The sequence below is a fragment of the Carassius gibelio genome, chromosome A4, assembly GCF_023724105.1.
Source record: "Carassius gibelio isolate Cgi1373 ecotype wild population from Czech Republic chromosome A4, carGib1.2-hapl.c, whole genome shotgun sequence".
Taxonomy (NCBI): domain Eukaryota; kingdom Metazoa; phylum Chordata; class Actinopteri; order Cypriniformes; family Cyprinidae; genus Carassius; species Carassius gibelio.
This window is the reverse complement of record NC_068374.1, coordinates 29027465-29045224: the sequence shown is the minus strand read 5'-3', so window position 1 is coordinate 29045224 and position 17760 is coordinate 29027465. Positions and strand designations below refer to the sequence as shown.

Below are 17760 nucleotides of genomic sequence, written 5' to 3'. Positions count from 1 at the left end.
ACAGACGATCTTTGCGCCGCATGAAGTCGAACAAGCCTATTCATATGACTGTAATAAACGTGGGCATTTCCGTGCCCCTGGGAGTATGGTCCCACATATGGGATTTAGAACATTCGGTTACATCACATTACTGCAAAATTCAAACTGCGTCTTCAATCATAGATGACGCTAAATCACACTGTATCGCATACCTTGTCAGTCTCGTGCACTCGCTTAGCCCTTTGTTGTGACAAACCTTAAAGTGTGTTCAGCTCATTAAGAGAATAGGGACAACCCATTTAGACCATGCGCCCGGGCACACTAACCACTAACTAAAATCCATTTTGTAGTTGATTATCCAACAACAGGACCACTGATCATGCACTGGTTACTCCACTGCACACCCTGGATAACTATCTCCTCACTCTTAACCTCAAAATGGTTCCTGACACAACACATACCCCTCCACATGTCATCTTTTGATGTAACCTACACTCACTCGCCCTCCTGGCTATCTGTGTGGTTTCATCTTCACTGCCTCCCCCTAATAAGTTATTATCTATTGATGCTAACAGTGCTGCTGATACTTTCTGTAGAAAAAGATGGCTATCGTAATCGATTAAAATACGATTAATCGTGCAGCCCTACTCGTTCACATCCTTCTATTCACTCTCTGAAAACCTACTGTTAACCCATCTCTTTAAGAGAACTACAGACTACTACTAGTTTTCTCTTCTTCCTTTCATTGCAAATACACTTTAACAAACTGTTCAACCAAGTCTCTGGCCTTCTCACACAGAGCAACCTCCTCAGCAGCAACCAGTCTGGTTTCAGAAATGGACATTCAGCCGGGACTGCCTTGCTCTCAGTTGTTGAAGCCCCAAGACCGGCAAGAGCAGATTCCAAATCTTCAATACATATTTTGCTGGATCTGTCCACTGCTTTTTGACATGGTTAACCACCAGATCCTCCTGTCAACCACATTGGCAATGGGCATCTCAGGAACTACACTCCAGTGGTTTGATTCTTACCTCTCAGATAGGTCCTTCAAGGTTTCAAGGTGCCTCAGGGCTCAGTTCTTGGACCACTTCTCTTCTCTGTTTACTTGGCATCACTAGGTTCTGTCATTTCATCCTGATGATCCGACGATAGCCGCTTGCATCTCAGCTTGTCTAACAGACATTTCTTGCTGGATGAAGGACCATCACCTTCAACTCAACCTTGCCAAGACAGAACTTTATGGTTTCTCTATCCAGTTAGGCACATCCACCATAACTCCTTCAAAAACAGCCAGAAACCTAGGAGTTATGATTGATGATCAGCTGACTTTCTCAGACCACATTGTTAAAACTGCCCTTTCCTGCAAATTTGCTTTATTCAGCATCAAGAAGATCAGGCCCTTTCTTTCTGAACATGCTGCACAACTCCTTGTTCAAGCTCTTGTTCTGTCCAGGCTGGACTATTGCAGTGCTCTCTTGGCAGGACAGACAGTCTTATCAAATCTTTACAATTAATCCAGAATGTGCCAGCAAGATTAATTTTAATGAGCCAAACTTTAACTTTGTACTTTAACTAAAAGTGCTTTAATTATCTGAAAGTTTACAAACAATCATAGTAATCGTTTTTTCCTCATCAATATTGCCGTTTGATTATCACTGATTTCGACATGGGGTTTATTTATTTTTTTATTTTTTTGGGGGGGCGGGGGGGGTTATCATCTTTTGAAAATCTTCTGTACCAATATAAATGATGTTCTACTGTCACCAATTGAATACATCCTTGCTGAATCAAAAAATAAATAAATCTTGTTGACTCCAAACTTTTGAACCGTAGTGCTTGTGAATGTATATTTTATTTTGTTAATATCAATTACCTTTACTCATCTTTAGATATCTCTCTCCCACTGTCTTTCTCTTGACACTACTCTGTAGCAGATCGAAAGTTCAAATAAACCGATTTTGGACATCCCCTGAGCATTTAATTTCCAGAGCCTGCACTGCAAACTTTACACTCATTAATCAACACTAAACCAGCTAAACTTGATTCTAGATATGAATAGGTGACATTTCTATTCACAGCCATACTCTGCTAGGTCAATCAAGGTCTGTTTTGTCTATGTATTTGCACATCTTGCCTATTCCTTTGTACATTAACCTTTTCTCTTTTTTCTCAATCAAAACTACAAGCTACTATGTTGCTTAGGGTGGTTGCCAGGGTGTTGCTATGTGGTATGTCAGTATACATATATATATTACAGTCTAGTATGCATTAATAAATCTGGTTAAACTCTTATTGCTGACTTTTTCTGGTCAGCAGTTTTTGCCATTTGAAACAAGGTTTTTTTGTTATATTTTTATGCAAGCATAAAACCGGTGCAAAGCCACAATGAAGCGACAGTTGATATCTTGGTTTGGATTTGATGACTGGACAAGTTTCTGATTGAGTTTCTCCACAACTGCCTAAAAGAAAGGGTTAACAGTTAACGGCAGGTTGCATATATTCAATTCTATAAGTTTGCTTGAAATGAAAGCAGTTTGTCTCTAAAATCATATGACCTTTTATGGTGCATTATATATCTGACACACATACTGTATACATGCACCAATGCTGATCAGTGGCCCCTGATTAATGTATTATACAGAAAATTCTTTACTCATTCACTTAATCTCTTTGACTTCCCATTTGCTTATCTGAGATATCTGATGGAGGAAAACACTTAAACAGAGGAAGAACCTTTTTAAATCATGCAAACAAGAGCAAAGACCTCCTCCATCAAACACCAAATACAATTTCTACTTTTAAAATAGAAATGGCCCCCAAACTGAAAAACTGCAGTGCTTCATAAGTGTGTCCTTTCCGACATAATATCTACAACACAAAAGTAATGAGCTCTGCTGAACAGTGTTTAGAGGCCAAGTTAATGATTTGTGATTTAATCTAGCTGTAGGAAATCCCAAAGCCAGTTAATTAAACCATCAAGCCATTTTTATTCCAAGAAAGACTCTTAGGTCAACAGAATAACATAAAGAGATGGAGAGAATTAAAAAGTAGCAGATGGATAGGGAATAACTGTCCTGCATATAGACAGTGGAAAATGGGCGTTGACCGGCTGTGAGTCACGCACAGTCACTTTCATCATCCACTGTCACGACTCTTTTCATGCGTAGCTAATGTACAGCATCCTCTGAAGGTTTCTAGAAAAAGAGAGACTCATCGCTGCGTCTTAAGAGGCCGGAGGACATTGTGATGGACAAACAGCTGAACAAATTATCTACTGCGAAACCAGCTAACAGATGACATTACTGATATTTGCGAATTGTACACAAAACGAGCCACGTTCTAATCTACGTGGGAAGGTCAGAAGTGCTCATCTGTGATCTATGCTTCAATGTAGTTCATTACATTATATAAGTAACTTTAACTATAGTTAACCAGTTTAAATGAACTACTTTAGACTATAATTATAGCTTCATACAGTGTTGTACTCTGAGCTGTTCTGGTCCTTAGATTCAGAAATAATGTGTTCCTATGGCAATGGTAATAATGCCACATATACCATATTTACAATTGCTAAGTAGTTCCAAGAACATACAATACAGGACATTTATTTAAAAAAATGACTCATGCATGCTTCCCAGACACTGACCTCCATGGGGTTGCTATGGAGATGCTACACTATGGAGATGGCCTCGTTCACACTGACTCAAATGACCCCCAGTGCTCCCGATCAGCCAATCAGAGGTGAATTGTTAAATCACTCAGTTTCAGCCAATCACACAGAACCCCAGTTCTTGAGGCAAAGCCAACATCCACTGATTCAACCTATTGTGGAGCCACACGAATACGATCTTTTAAGCAAATAAAGTCAAAGTGACATCAATTTTGGGAAATCACAAAACGCCATTCAAATTCTAGTTAATGCTTGCCTGAGGATACTTTCTGTCAGTCTGATGAAATATAAAACAGGGCCGAGTAACTTGTAATAGTCACCATGACTAAGGACTTTCAAAATGACATAGATTTTATTTAATTGTTCAAAGGGACCTAGTGAAATGAACAAGTCTTTGAAAAGAAGTAGGAAATGTGAGTGTTTCTGACAGCAACAGTTTCAGAATGATAATTAGAACCTTTTTTCGTGACGGAAAACAAATTTTCGGGCCCCCCTTCCTTATTACAATAATAGGCTTAATAATACCACCCAAGCAAACTAAAATATTTCTTAATCAGTGGAAAGGTTACAGTTTTCTCTATAGCAATAAGCGCTTGCGTTCAGTAAATAAAATTCAAATGTTTTGACAACTCATTCCATTTAATAGGCGTAGCGTACCACTTCGGGAGTTATTTCTCTAATAATTTTAACAGCCAGGAGTCTTAACCACACATCAAGACATTGTTCAGAGACATTGTTTCAAGACATTTGACATTTTTCCACGCTAAAATTTCAAAACGTCTTTTTAGAGCTAATAACAGAGGCTCGAGCCATTGATATGCAGGCTAATGCAGTTATTAATGCAGTTCTGTCAGGATCACTATCGTCAAAGATAACTTACAATTAGCTTACATTTTAGGTTGGGGGTATGGTTCTGTTCTAGGCAACACTCCCTGCCCATCCAAGCACCCTAGCATGGATAGGAACAGGGAGAGTATATATACCCACCCTAGGGTAAACTAACAGAAACAAAACATTAATGATTAATGTAGCAGATATTGTAAATGTTCTTAGTGATTATTTTATACATCAACATAATTCAGTAGTCTGACTCAAGAAGAAATATCCAATGCCAAGACGAGAGGAGGAGTTGGGGATGGAGGTGGGTGATTAGCTCCTGAGCAAAGCGAGAGCTACTGAATAATGACTAACAGGAACTTATAGATGGAATTATGATCAGCATCGTATTCCTGTGTGAAGTGAATACCTGTGTCTGTGTGTCTCACAGCGTCTACTAAAAATCACGATGAAAATCATTCGGATAAATTCAAAATGGGAGAAAACTGATGCTTGATGATAAGTGATTACAAAAAAACGGGACAAATATGCTAACACAAATGTATAGTCCATCACTCAGCAACATCTACAATGGATTTTTCCCCTCCTCGTTACACTAATCGGACATCTGCCATTAAACTCGCTGTGAGAAATACTGCAAGCAGAGGGATAGAAAAACGGTGAAACAGTTTGGGTTCTGTTACCACTATAGTCTCGGACTGTTGGCTAAATGTCTGATGCATATGGGACATAATAGTGGAAACACTTCAGGAGTTTCGAAGTCGTCATCAGATTGGTTGAATTCTACAGGATTTCTGGTAGACTTGTGTGTTGCATTCTTTAACGTTCTGTCTGGAAACAAAGATGCCATGACAACAAACCCCCGCACGAAAGAAGAAAGCTGTAGCGTTTACAACTATGACAACAAGTGCTTTTCAGTATCAACTAAACACTACCGTTCCAAAAGAATGTGAAAGTTCATGCCACAGAATCTTTAAAATATGTCAGAGAGTTTTACACACCGGTCTGTTATTGTGGCGACATTTTCATGCCCTGAAACGTGACGGTGAACGAAAAGAACTGTGATTGGTTGTTGGTCAAACAGCCTTGTGGGGGTGCCTTAGCCAATGAAAGGTGCCATAAATTCCAGACCTTCAGCCGTCAGTCTTAAGGTCTGGCTACACAAGACTGTTACCACTAGAGTATTGCATGGCTGGAAAAGGCACTCAGCCAATCAAATTTGAGGGCAAATTTGTGTGCTCTCTGTGAATCCCCTTTCTGTGAGCTCACAGCCTCACACCCAAAGCACACGCACATAGAGCCGCATCTGAGAGCATGCATTTGACTATACAGAATGAAGTAAATGGCCAAATACATACAAAATTGCCAAAATGCAATTGATGAGTATTCTTGATGAGTATTCACATAAACAGTCAACACTGCTGGTATATAGGCTATTAAGTGAATATAAACAAATGAGAAACAAAACTGGCTGCTGTTTATTTATTTAATTTACTGACTGTTTACTTGTCTTTTTTAGTTAAATTCAATTTATGATTTTTTTTTTTAAGAATCTTCCTCACAATATAAATATGAATCAGCGACATTATAAATTGTAAAACAAATACACTGGGTAACAAAACATTTAGGTTGGATGATTGTAGTCAAAAATACCTTAAATCCCCCTAACGTAGGAACCCTCCCCACCTTTTCATTTGAGGTCCTGATAGTGTGAGTGTGAAAACAGTTGACAACCCTAAATGAAACCAAATTAACAAACCGAGATCCACAACAAACCGGCCGGGTTAATACTGCCGAAGTGGGAAATCAGTCTGTAATTAAGTGTATGTGGTATCCGCCTACTGCAATATTCACAATGCAACTGGGAACAAGACATGTCGTTTCTGAAAGACCCTGACCTGTTCGAGACACATGCAACATGCACAGACTGAACACACTCACACTTGATCAAAGAGAGCATATACGGTCTTCCACGTGTGAGGTGGGACTACATGCCATGAAAACGACTAATAGAGAGTCATTTGAGCAGGAAAAGTCTTGTGTTGTATGCCATGTGCCAGATTAATGTGCTGTGCGCCAAGGTGTTTTGTGTACTTCAAAGCATTAGAGCTTTGTTTATTACAGTGTCAGGACACATTGTCATCTTTTTAGCGAGTGAATGATTGCAGGCGTTTTACTGCGAGTATTGTGTTGGTGCATGCGAGTGAAATTCATGCGATGTGTATGTGTGTTCACTTCACAATTAAGGCTATGGGTTTGGCTCAAGGGTATCTCAAAACAGCGATTGTATCTTAAACATGACTTGTTTGTGCATGTTAGTGAGTACATGTGGTCTGAGAGTTGCAAAGTGCTAATTTTAGCAAATTATATAACAATGTGGGATCCCATGGTCAGACCACAATCCCAGCAGCCAATAAACAGCTGACACAGATAAACAACATTCTGCATATTCTTCAGTGATTGTGACCTACACACATCCACACACACCTTTCCTCACAGCCATTGCTATATCAAACATCAGTGCACCACGGCCCTCTAGTGGAAACAAATTATAGTAAAACAAAAATGTTGAGGCATCATGCAACTATTTCAAGATCTGATTTACATTTTTAGCCTTGAAAACTCACTTTAAATGGAGAGATCTATGTCTTGAAAATGCCTTTGGAAAAACAAGCTCCACAGTGTTTGATGCTAAAGCTAAGAGTCAGATGATTCCATAATGCACATTTACAACAGCATGTCCAGAGAAGCCTATAGGATGAGACTTTTGCTCACCACTGACAATCCATCAGTTGGACACTGTCATATGACCTCTTTACTTAACAATCCATTATAAACAAAACTAGGCTCTCCCAGTTCAACTGTTTATTCCTCTCTGTTTCTTTATCCATCTCTCCGTTGGAGTGTTTGCCTGAGGTGGCAGAGTGGGAAAGACCCACCAGTCAGTGACAATATCAGAACATACCCACAAATAACTTCTTCATCTAATCAGTAAACGCACTCATTCAAAGTCAAAACACAAGGAATTAATAACAATAGATGGAACAGAACAACAAGAAATTAGATTGCTCTGAAACACATTACCACATTGTTTTGTTATACAGTTCCTCACATGTTCTGACTGGATGTTAGCAAGTTATTTCTATGGTCTACTTAGGCTTACAATACTTTTCAAAAAAGCCACCCTGATTGGTGTTTGCAAGTTGCAATTGTCATTGCTAAGATGTTATGGGTGGTTGCTATGATGTTGCTTATTGGTCCAAGATGGTCATACGATACTGCAAGTGTGTACTACTTATTATAGATACATTAGTGTGGATAACATGGTTAACATTACTAATTAAAAGCAATAATAACAGTGATGCTTGCCTTAGCACCACTAATAATTAAATATAAAATAAAGGTGCAAAAGAGAAACAGGTACAGTTATCAGGAAACGTCAGCACAGTGGCTTCTCTGCGCAGCCATATTTGTGAGCGTCTGGGTGTGGGCGTTTGTCCTCTTTTGCCTGGTTGGCGCGTGGGCCGATTGTGTGTATGCTCTCACAGTTTTTGGAGGGAAATGTTTGCATTTGTTATGTATTCGCGTGGGAGTATGTTTGACACTAGGGATGTCAAAAATGGCTGAAAAATTTAATTTGAATTTTGTACTTAAATATTATCAAAATTCAAATTATATTCAATTTAAATTGCATAATTTCAGTTAGGGTGAAGAACAGCTTTGGCTTCTCTTTTGAGGCCACATGAGGGCACACCGAGCAAAATATTACTAATGCACAATTATTCAAAGCATAACATGACTATCTGTGACTATCTCTTGTGCCACTGATAAGGCAGGCTCTTTAACGCATACCTAAAAAATCTTTTTGTTTTTTTGCATTTGAATGTGGATTTTTATTTGAAATTCGACAAATGTGAAATTTCGATTTTTTTTTGACACTATTTGCATATATACTTGCGCATATAAGTGCATGTGTTGTGATGTGGCACCGGCATAGTAAGCACTTCCTGTGGTGTTTGCCAAGCTTCTGCCTACGTGTCTGGTGAAGTGTCAAAGGCCTTCTGCCCATGCTAAAGAACGACCTGGAAGCCTAGCAACTTGATGGGAGGGCATGGCCTCTTTTTTGGACCTGATTCAGCTTCCTTCATGATGATGATAACTGACCCCAGACCAGATTTTTTTCTGCTTATCCCTACCTGTGCATGTAAAGCCTGATCAAGGTTCAGTAGTAACAATTGTGTTTTAGAATGCATTGAAAATAGCCACTAGGTGGAGGCAGATGTATTGTAGCAATCAAGCCAGTGCCGTTACTGCTTGGTCATGATGAACTAATCTTTGGCCGATGATGCCCCGAGTTACCTTTCAGTCAGTCACTTCAATGTTGTGTTGAAGTTCTGACGATAGGGGTCAGAATTGGGAGCACAGACACCTCTGACATCACTGAGAATGGGCCAATGAAATTTGCAAGCAAAATTTGCATAGTTGGCCACATCCGGGACATCCAGGTATAAATAGGCAAGCGTGGCATTTTCTCACTTGTTCTGTTCTTCGGAGCTGATGCAGTGTCTCTTTGGGAGATGCAGCACTACATTCACTGCATTCAGTTTCCTTATTATTGGATCTATGGCACAAGCAGAGGTTTCTACCCAGCCCATACACAGTTCCTGGAGGAACCATTTGAGATTCCTGTCTAGAACAGATAAATTCCCTCATCCTTTTTGGTGAGCGTTTATGCTGCTTTTGGACAAGGTGTGTCTGCAAAGGGTCTGCAAAAGGGTGGTCCCAACCAGGAGCAAGCAGGAACTGATTATGCCCTCTGAGTTACAAAGGTCACCGCACAGGCTCTAGGGAGGGCGATGTCCACATTAGGGGTCCAGGAGCGCTTTCTCAATGCCCCCTTTTCTCAGGTTGGTCTCTGCCTCTTCATGTTCTGATGCAACAGGTCAGTCATCGAGGCAGTATGACGCATGTCGGCAAGCTCCGGTTCCTGCATTTGTCAGTGACTTCTTTGACAGGCCTGGCGGACAAGGCACCGTGCACCCAGAAGGATATATGTGACACTGGACCATCTTAATTCGCTGGGGTATATTTGTAGCAATAGCCAAAAAAACATTGTATGGGTCAAAATTAGTGATTTTTTCTTTAATGCAAAAAAACATTAGCATATTAAGTAAAGATCCTTTTCCATAAAGATATTTTGTAAATTTCCTACCGTAAATTTATAAAAACTTTTTTTTATCAGTAATATGCATTTCAAAGTCGATTTTCTCAGTGTTTTGACTTTTTTGCACCGTCAGATTCTATATTTTCAAATAGTTGTATCTCGGCCAAATATTGTCCGATCATAACAAACCATACACCAATGGAAAGCTTATTTACTTATTTTTATTTTTTTAAATTGACACTTAAGCCTGGTTTTGTGGTCCAGGGTCAAATATGTCCTCTTCCACTGTGACTTCTGCCATGCAAAGCTGTGGGAACCCTGCCCCAGGTACGTCGAATGTAGTTCTTGTTGGCAAGGTGTCTGAATGCTTGGTTAAGCTCTCCAGCCCTTCCTGATGGCTCCTCAGGACCATTTGCCTCGGCTATGCGAATCAGTTCAGTGGCATTCTGTTGCCTCAGAGCGAGATGAGAATGATGCTGTTCTTTAAGCAGACGCTGCATCCCTTTCTTTTAGCTGATGTTACAGCACCATATGGCAGCTTTCCCAGATGTTGGAGCGTGAAGTCATAATTCTTGGACGTTGGAAGGTTATGAGGAGGTGAGGTACATTTGGTCGTGGCACACTGGGCTTGTCAACATCTGCGCCCCCATGGACTCTTCAAGCAGTTCAGCAGCTGTGGCATTTAGTATAGGGACTCCAAGTATCTGAACTTCGACACAACATCAAATTGACTGACTAAAAGGGAATGTATGGTAACTTGCTGACAGCTGTAAAAAAAATCTTACAGGTAATAACAATCAGAGATGCAGCATCAGGTTTGTTTGACAAATGCAAGTCAAATGCAATGCTAATGGGATAGGGTACTGTCTGATAAAATATTGCAAATTAGCGGTGCCACTTTACTGATATCACACGGTTGCAAGCTGTTATCTTGTAAGATTAGCTCAGACTGACTATAAATTCTCTGGCTATCAGCAGAAGAGTTGCTTTTGGCTGACCTCAGTTCTCCTTTCTGTTTTTCTTCAGCAATTCATAAGAGGGAAATCAGTGATCTGGCTAAATATGGTAGCTATGCTTAGTCCATTTTTATCTCATATAGGCCATTCAAGCACACAAGAGAAAAAAAAAGAGGAACAGAATCAAACACAAGGGCCCAGAGGTCAGCATTTAGATGGAATGGATGATTGTTATACATGTAAAATACATTCTGACTCCTGTATACCCAGAAATTTGGGAGCAAAACTGTCACAAAAATCTTGAGCTTTTGAGATGTGACTTGAAAAATTCACTCTTAAAACTTTCAGCACTCTACCTCTTCCTTTCAACCACTCCTATTAAAAACAAGCACTCAACACAGCAGAACTGCCTTCAGGGAAATAATTCCATCATCCTCATGTGTAATATTTAATTACACAAGCACTTAGCACATCATACAAAAATCACACTTAACCAATTGTTGCATAAGCATTCTCCAACAGATGTACTGACAAAGCTGAGTTATTGTCATTTGATTTTTCTTTCTCTAGATTTGTAATGAACAGAATATTATAGGTCTATTCTAATGTAGTCACACACAAAAATAAATTGTGATGCCGTCCAGTCATGTCTGATAAATAAACTCAGAAAGCCACAAAATAAATGGGCTTATATATATATTTTTAAAACTACCTGAGCTGCTCATTAGTACATTTTCTTTCCTAACAGGCTTAAGCAGCGTTCAGCAACCCTGCACAGTAATGCAACTGCCTGCATCTTCTGTTGTTAGCTTGTGGCAATGAGTCAGCAGTTTATGCTATTTAGCCTGATTGAAAGCATTTTTATTGGTTACGGAAAGTCATTTGATTGATATGATTAGAAATGCAAGCGCTAGAGGTAATGTGAAGAAATCTTTTTTAAAAGGAGACTCTGTTACAGGGGAAAAAAACATTTTAAAGGAATGGCTATGGACAATAGACTTAATTGGTTTGTTTGTATGGTTTCACTCCTTTTGACTTGTTTACTTTGCATCAAGGGCACGGAGAGAGGAGAAAGAGAGAGGGTATGGTTTTAAATATGGGATGAATGTAGCTTTTCTCTGGCTGAAATGACCCAGTGGAACTGGCCTGATTTTCACTCGCCCCAAAAGACCTTGGAATCCAACTAGACAAACACCCTGCCTGGGTCCTTTCATTAGTTGGAAAACAAGTCGATACTGCACCACCAAGGAAGTTTTTACAACACTAATCTCTGTAAAGTCTGCAAAATTGACTGTCTGTAGCGGAACAATTATTTGCGGAATCATTTCAGTTCTGTACAAAAAAAAAACAATGACTCATTATGCATTACAAGTCTCAATAAAAATGTTGACTAAATGGTCAAATTAAGCAAACTGACTTGGAATTTCTTGCTCACATTGCTTAGTTCATTGACGAAGTGGCTAAAATAAGAACAAGCAAGCTGTCTTGGGTTAACTTTTTTTTTTTATGCAACTATCCTTAGAAATGCATTAATATGGCAGTGCGGCCTTCTTGCCTATAGCGTTTTACATTTCCTGTGAAATTGTACTGCGTTACATTGACCGAACCACTTCCTTTGCTAAGGGATCTGCATAAGGAACGCGTTGTGTTATCCAGTGCGGTGGAATCAAAGCATTTTTGGCAACCACTGCCAAGTCCAGCTTCTGTCATTACTCTGTGAAAATGTATCCTCTTTATGCTGGTCACTTTGAAAGCCAAGCCACAGTAGCTCTCTAACTCTCTCTCGCACAGACACACTCAGACCACACTCTTGATAGATGAGGTTTTGAGTAGGGCCAAACAGTGCCCATGTAAAGTTGCTCTTTGTCAATGGCATCCCGAGTGAGATATGAATTCACATTAGGCAGAGGATGTCTTGGGTTGTGGACTTGCCAGGTTTGCTTGCCCGGGCACATTCCTCTCCCATTCAGCACTTTGGGAACCGGGAACTTGGGACACAAATATCTGCCATTGTTGCACTCTCCCTGCCAAACTGAGAAGCCCTGGGAAGAGAGGAAGAATCTCTCACAAAGCCAATGTTTTGAATAAAGGCTTTTAAACCATAAGTACTAGAGTTTTTCTTGAACACAAAGAGGTATTTATTTAGTACTCTGAATATCATAAATGGCTGTTTACAAGGAAGGTTAAGCATGTTATAAGCCAGAGAGGAAGTATTAAACAGAACGATTTGTTACTGGGTGGGTGATCAAGTTTGAGAGCTATAGATGAACTTCAAAGTCAACATGAAACCGCATTATTTCCAAGTAAAACAGGTTATTCAGTAAGGAAAAAAAATTCTGTTTTCCATTGGAAAGTGATTGGATTATGAAAAGTGGGTGTTTCAGAATGGATTTAGAACCACTTTCACAGAAACTGATAATCAAGTTCTCAATGTTTCCTAATGTCCAGTCCTGCTCCAGTTAAACAAACCTGAACACGGTGTGTTTCATTCAACCAAAAGTGCCTTGCAAAGTGAACTTCACATGGTATTCTGCCATCTTAAATAAGATTACATTCTGAAGGGAGCAAACATATGCAGTTTGAAGGGCACTGCAAATGGCATAGGGAATGTGGGTACAACGATATATCACTCCATCACTGTCACTACCCATCACCACAGAAGTTTGGTTACTTTTAGAAGTTTGACTAAAATTAGTTGTAAGGTGTTCTGAATGAATGCACTTTGTCAGGTGACATGAACTTCGACAGGTATACTATGCTCAGAGAGTAGGGAGCAGTGAACACTCCATAGAGACCCTGTCAATCACAGCTAAGGTCTTGAAGATTACTAGAAACTTCCAGGCAAGTGTGTTGGGGCAGGCTGGAGGTACTTTCTCCAGGTCACTGGATATCCACGAGCAGGATTGGAAACCTCTTCCCGAAGCTTTATTTTCAAATCTTGGGTCTCTATAAATCAACTAATGTATCAATTCATATTTCATGTTAACTTTAAATAGCTCTAAGATAATCCACACTGCAATATGTTGCCACCTTTGCTTTACCTCTCCCTATGTTTTTTTATGATGTCCCATATTTTCCCCTCTCATGCTGCCTCTATGGCTCTACTACCATATATCTTCTCTGAAGTCTTGTTAGTCCTTTTTTTCTGCTCAGGGTAATGGCGGCAGCCTCTGCTTCTGTTCTGCTCCTCCTGCGTCATCGCTCACTTCCCCTCCCATCCACTGTCGGATGTAAACACATGCAGTCACATGGGAGCAGTACATCATGACCACACACACACACACACCACAGCGGAAACGCAGGTTTCACAGCTGAGCGTGAATCACACACACTTGCATTGAACAATACGTACTTGCATTGAATAACCACAAAATGCATTGCATAAACCCCTAATCACGCACACGAGCACCTTTGAACATCATCAAGATTTGCTAATTCAAACCTTAACAACTTGATGTCCGCAGATGCTTCAAATGATATGCACGTTAACCCTGGGACAAACACACTGCGAGCATGCATATAAATAGAGCCATTTTCATCAGGAAATGAAACACATACTGTATGCTGTTGGGTTTTTTTTAGCTGTTCTCTAGAAGCGTATATTTAATCTTTGGTTTCCAGTAAAATGTTTGCATTAGCTAGCGTGCCATAGTTGACTCATCAAAAGAGGAAGCTGCTGAACGTCAGGGCATCTGGGCTTTAAAGTGATTTTATCTAAGATGAAACTGCATGATGTTGTTGCCTGGAAGTTCCCCAACACAGATTGGATGAGGGGTGTAAGGTGGTAGACAAAATTACACTAATTTAACTTCTAGAGAAAGGGCAGAATAGCTTGTTTCAGTTCTGGAGCTCTTGTGGTCTGTATTTTTATCAATAAGCCTAGTCCATCGTGGCTGATGACGCACTTCATGATGTCTGTTTGTTTTTGGCAGTGGGAACACACATTAATGTGCATGCACAAACATCCAAAGCAGGCCTCTCCCATGCATCAGCAGCTCCTGGTTCATTTTTAATGCAATGTTAATCTTATTGTTTTCCTCCATGCAGTGGTGAGTAAATGTGCCTTGTTAATTCACCCCAGAGTGGAAATAACTCCTTACACCACACTGATCCACTTAACACTCCCCAGAACAACATGACCTCAAGTTGATTTTTCCCATTCAAAAACACAAGCCAATTTCATAAACACCATCCTTTTCGGGGAATGTGTACAAGGTACAGAAAAATCTGTCACTTATTGCTCAAGTGACTTACAATTCAAAGGATGTCAAGTCAAGTGGCTTGACAAACAGCCAAGAAGTTTCCAAACCAACTTAAGTTGGAATGGACTTACTCTGTTATTTAAGGGACATGCAAGGCACAGATGACGTTTCGGTAGTTATGATCTTTCTTACAAATACATTGTGCACTTGTCCCCTTATCTTTACAACAGAGATCACTTAAATCTGGGATGACCCGACAGTGACCTGTTGTTAACAAAAGGTATATATGTTCCTGTTTCAGCTGTTCTGCTCACTGGCTCAATTGAAGGACATTGAAAAAGAAAAAAAAAAGCTGTTCCATTGCCATTGCAAGATGACTTGCCAATGCTTTTATGCAGGATTATCCTTCAGAGAATCAGCTTGCAATGTATGGTTGCCATAACATTAACTCCTCACATGATGCTCACTGCCATCCTCTCTGTAAAACCAGCTTTTCAAGTTCGAAAATGACCAAACAAATATACATGTACACCTGACATTTTCCCCCCAGAATTGTCATGACATAATTTTTCCCCAGAGTCTTTAGTCAAATGGCATTTACAGGCCCAAAACTATTTGGCAGCAGAACTACTGTCCATAACCAAAGATGGCAGATATCAAACATGCATACTGCTCCACCTGAGCCATTGAGATGAATGGATGCTAATGGATGGCCAACCTCTCTCCAGTTATTAGCCTATATGAACGTCCTAGGTTGACATACACTAGCCTCAACCTACAAACATGAGATGTGTCCTGATTGGAGGCTTTATAAAATCGACATCCTACTTAAATCTTAAACTTTTGAAGTTAATAAAGTGATAAGACTTACATATCCCATCTGCTTAAACTATTTTTAAAGTGGCCTATTATTTGCAGTTAGAAGTTGACTAATCATCATTGGCGGAATCTTCAATGTCAACGTCAATCCTCTTAATACGCCCTTTAACAACGTTACATAGCGACCTACTTTACAACAACCTGTTTACGTCACTAACAATAAATCAAAACCATATTTCACGCTCGCTGCCTACTGTCACTGGTTTGCTGGTCTTCTTTGACCGACTACGCCACGGGCTCAACCTACAAAGTTGCGCGTTCTCGTCAGGGCGCACGCTCAGGTTGTTGTCAGGTGCTCGGGTTGTTTTTCGTTCCTACACAACAAGATAGTGGCGTCGCGTTCTTGCGAAAAAAAAGAGAAAAACAAAACCTTAACACCACCAGACGTACATACGTCTAATTATAATTATTTAATATCAGGATCCACACAGCTGCCGTCTGTTTGTTTATATACACAATAGTACTCCCGTGTCATGCTCGTAAATCGCTCTACGTATCTAGAAAATAAGCGCGAGCTTTTGGACTTGCGCACTCCCAGAACGCTCCAAAATAGGTTCTAGCCTAGTCCTCACGCACCTATAGTTATTTAAACATAAATTCAAATAACTGAACACTCGTGTCAACGCAAGCTATATGCGGGGTGTAGGCTACAACTCAAATCCGTGACTTTATATCCCTTAAAACATTCAATGACACGGCAAATCCATGTTATTGCCACCGAAACAAGATATTAACAGTACATTCCTATAGGCTTATATAACATACATATACGTAAATCTGTTAAATAACATTCAAGTGAATTGAAAATCACAAAAGTCTTACATGTTTATGAAAGGCATCGAGCCGGCTCCTCGTTTCTGCGAAGTTTTGCTTCATAACGCCGAAACGCCTGTTCCGCTTTATATTGTGTAATGATGATGACGATGGTACTGAAATAACAGCGCAACTTCTGAAAGTGCGTGAGGCTTTACTGCTTTAGATCTGAAAGGATGCCTCTCGCGTTTCTGGAAGCTTTAAACATCAATATATTCGTTTCATCGTCAATATTAAATGCTGAAGTCGGCTATACGCAGACATAGGCATCGGCTCGCCTACTAGGTTGCAATGACATCCTTCAGCAACTGCGCACTTAAGGGGGCGTGATGTTGTTCTTTAACAGAAGTGCTCAGAGGTTTTAAATAAGACATCATCCACACGTAGCATTAAATGCAGGACTGGGAAAAAAATTATATTTCCCCACGTTCCCCCCTTCAATTTGGGATTTTAATCTGCGCAGCAGAGCCCGGAATGCGGACGTTGGCAAGGGTTTGGTGGAGTCCTATATTCAATAGGAGACCTTTTTTCCCCTGGACATGCGCTTACTTTTCCAGTAGCCTAAGGCATTATTCTACAAACTTACTTTAATAGCTGTTGTTCAAAACAGTCCACACATTTCGGCAGTTCTCACATGCGCGCGAGGAGTTTGCAGTAACTGTGTCATTCATCTTATAAAGAAGCCGCAAATAACTTCATGCGTCCTCTTGCGTTTCTGCATAGCGCGTATATTATGCGCGGCAGCAGGTGCAGTCCGGTCCGCACTACGAAACCATCACTGGGTGATGTTGGGAATACTGCAGCTCCAGTTGCTCCAGTTATGAAAATGTAGCGTTTACTGTACGACTGCGTTGCTTTACAGTCTTATTTTGCAGTCACTGACACACAAACACTACACTTGGCTTTTTTGTTCGCTGTTTCATTATATCATATCCATCATGTGACACAGTGCGGCCTCCCTCAATGGAAACTTAAAGGGACCTCCTACCGAACTGCTGATGGATCTCATTAGCAACCTGTCCCGCCTGGAACACACTAGGTGTTTTAACTCCGTTTTTGCGGGGGCCAAGTTGTTTGTTAATGTTTGGAAACAAGATCTATTATATATTTCTTTCCAACAAAAATTTGCGTAAATATCACAAAATAAATATATATTCATATTGCTTTTGTATACATTTTTGGAAGAAAATGCAGAGCTATTTTAAATAATTGATCATATATTTCTGTGCCTAAATCACCCATGTATGTTACACTCCATAA

The 17760-nt window shown here is 40.0% G+C and overlaps 1 long non-coding RNA gene across 3 annotated transcripts in view; it reads right to left on the bottom strand.

Moving 5' to 3' along the window:
* LOC127976226 (uncharacterized) overlaps positions 1–16845 on the bottom strand; it is a 41450-nt gene extending 24605 nt beyond the window's left edge. For all 3 annotated transcript variants that reach the window (XR_008157752.1, XR_008157751.1, XR_008157753.1), the window contains exon 1: positions 16510–16845. This is a non-coding gene — a long non-coding RNA (uncharacterized LOC127976226). The remainder of the gene's footprint in view (positions 1–16509) is intronic.
* Positions 16846–17760: the final 915 nt, after the last annotated feature.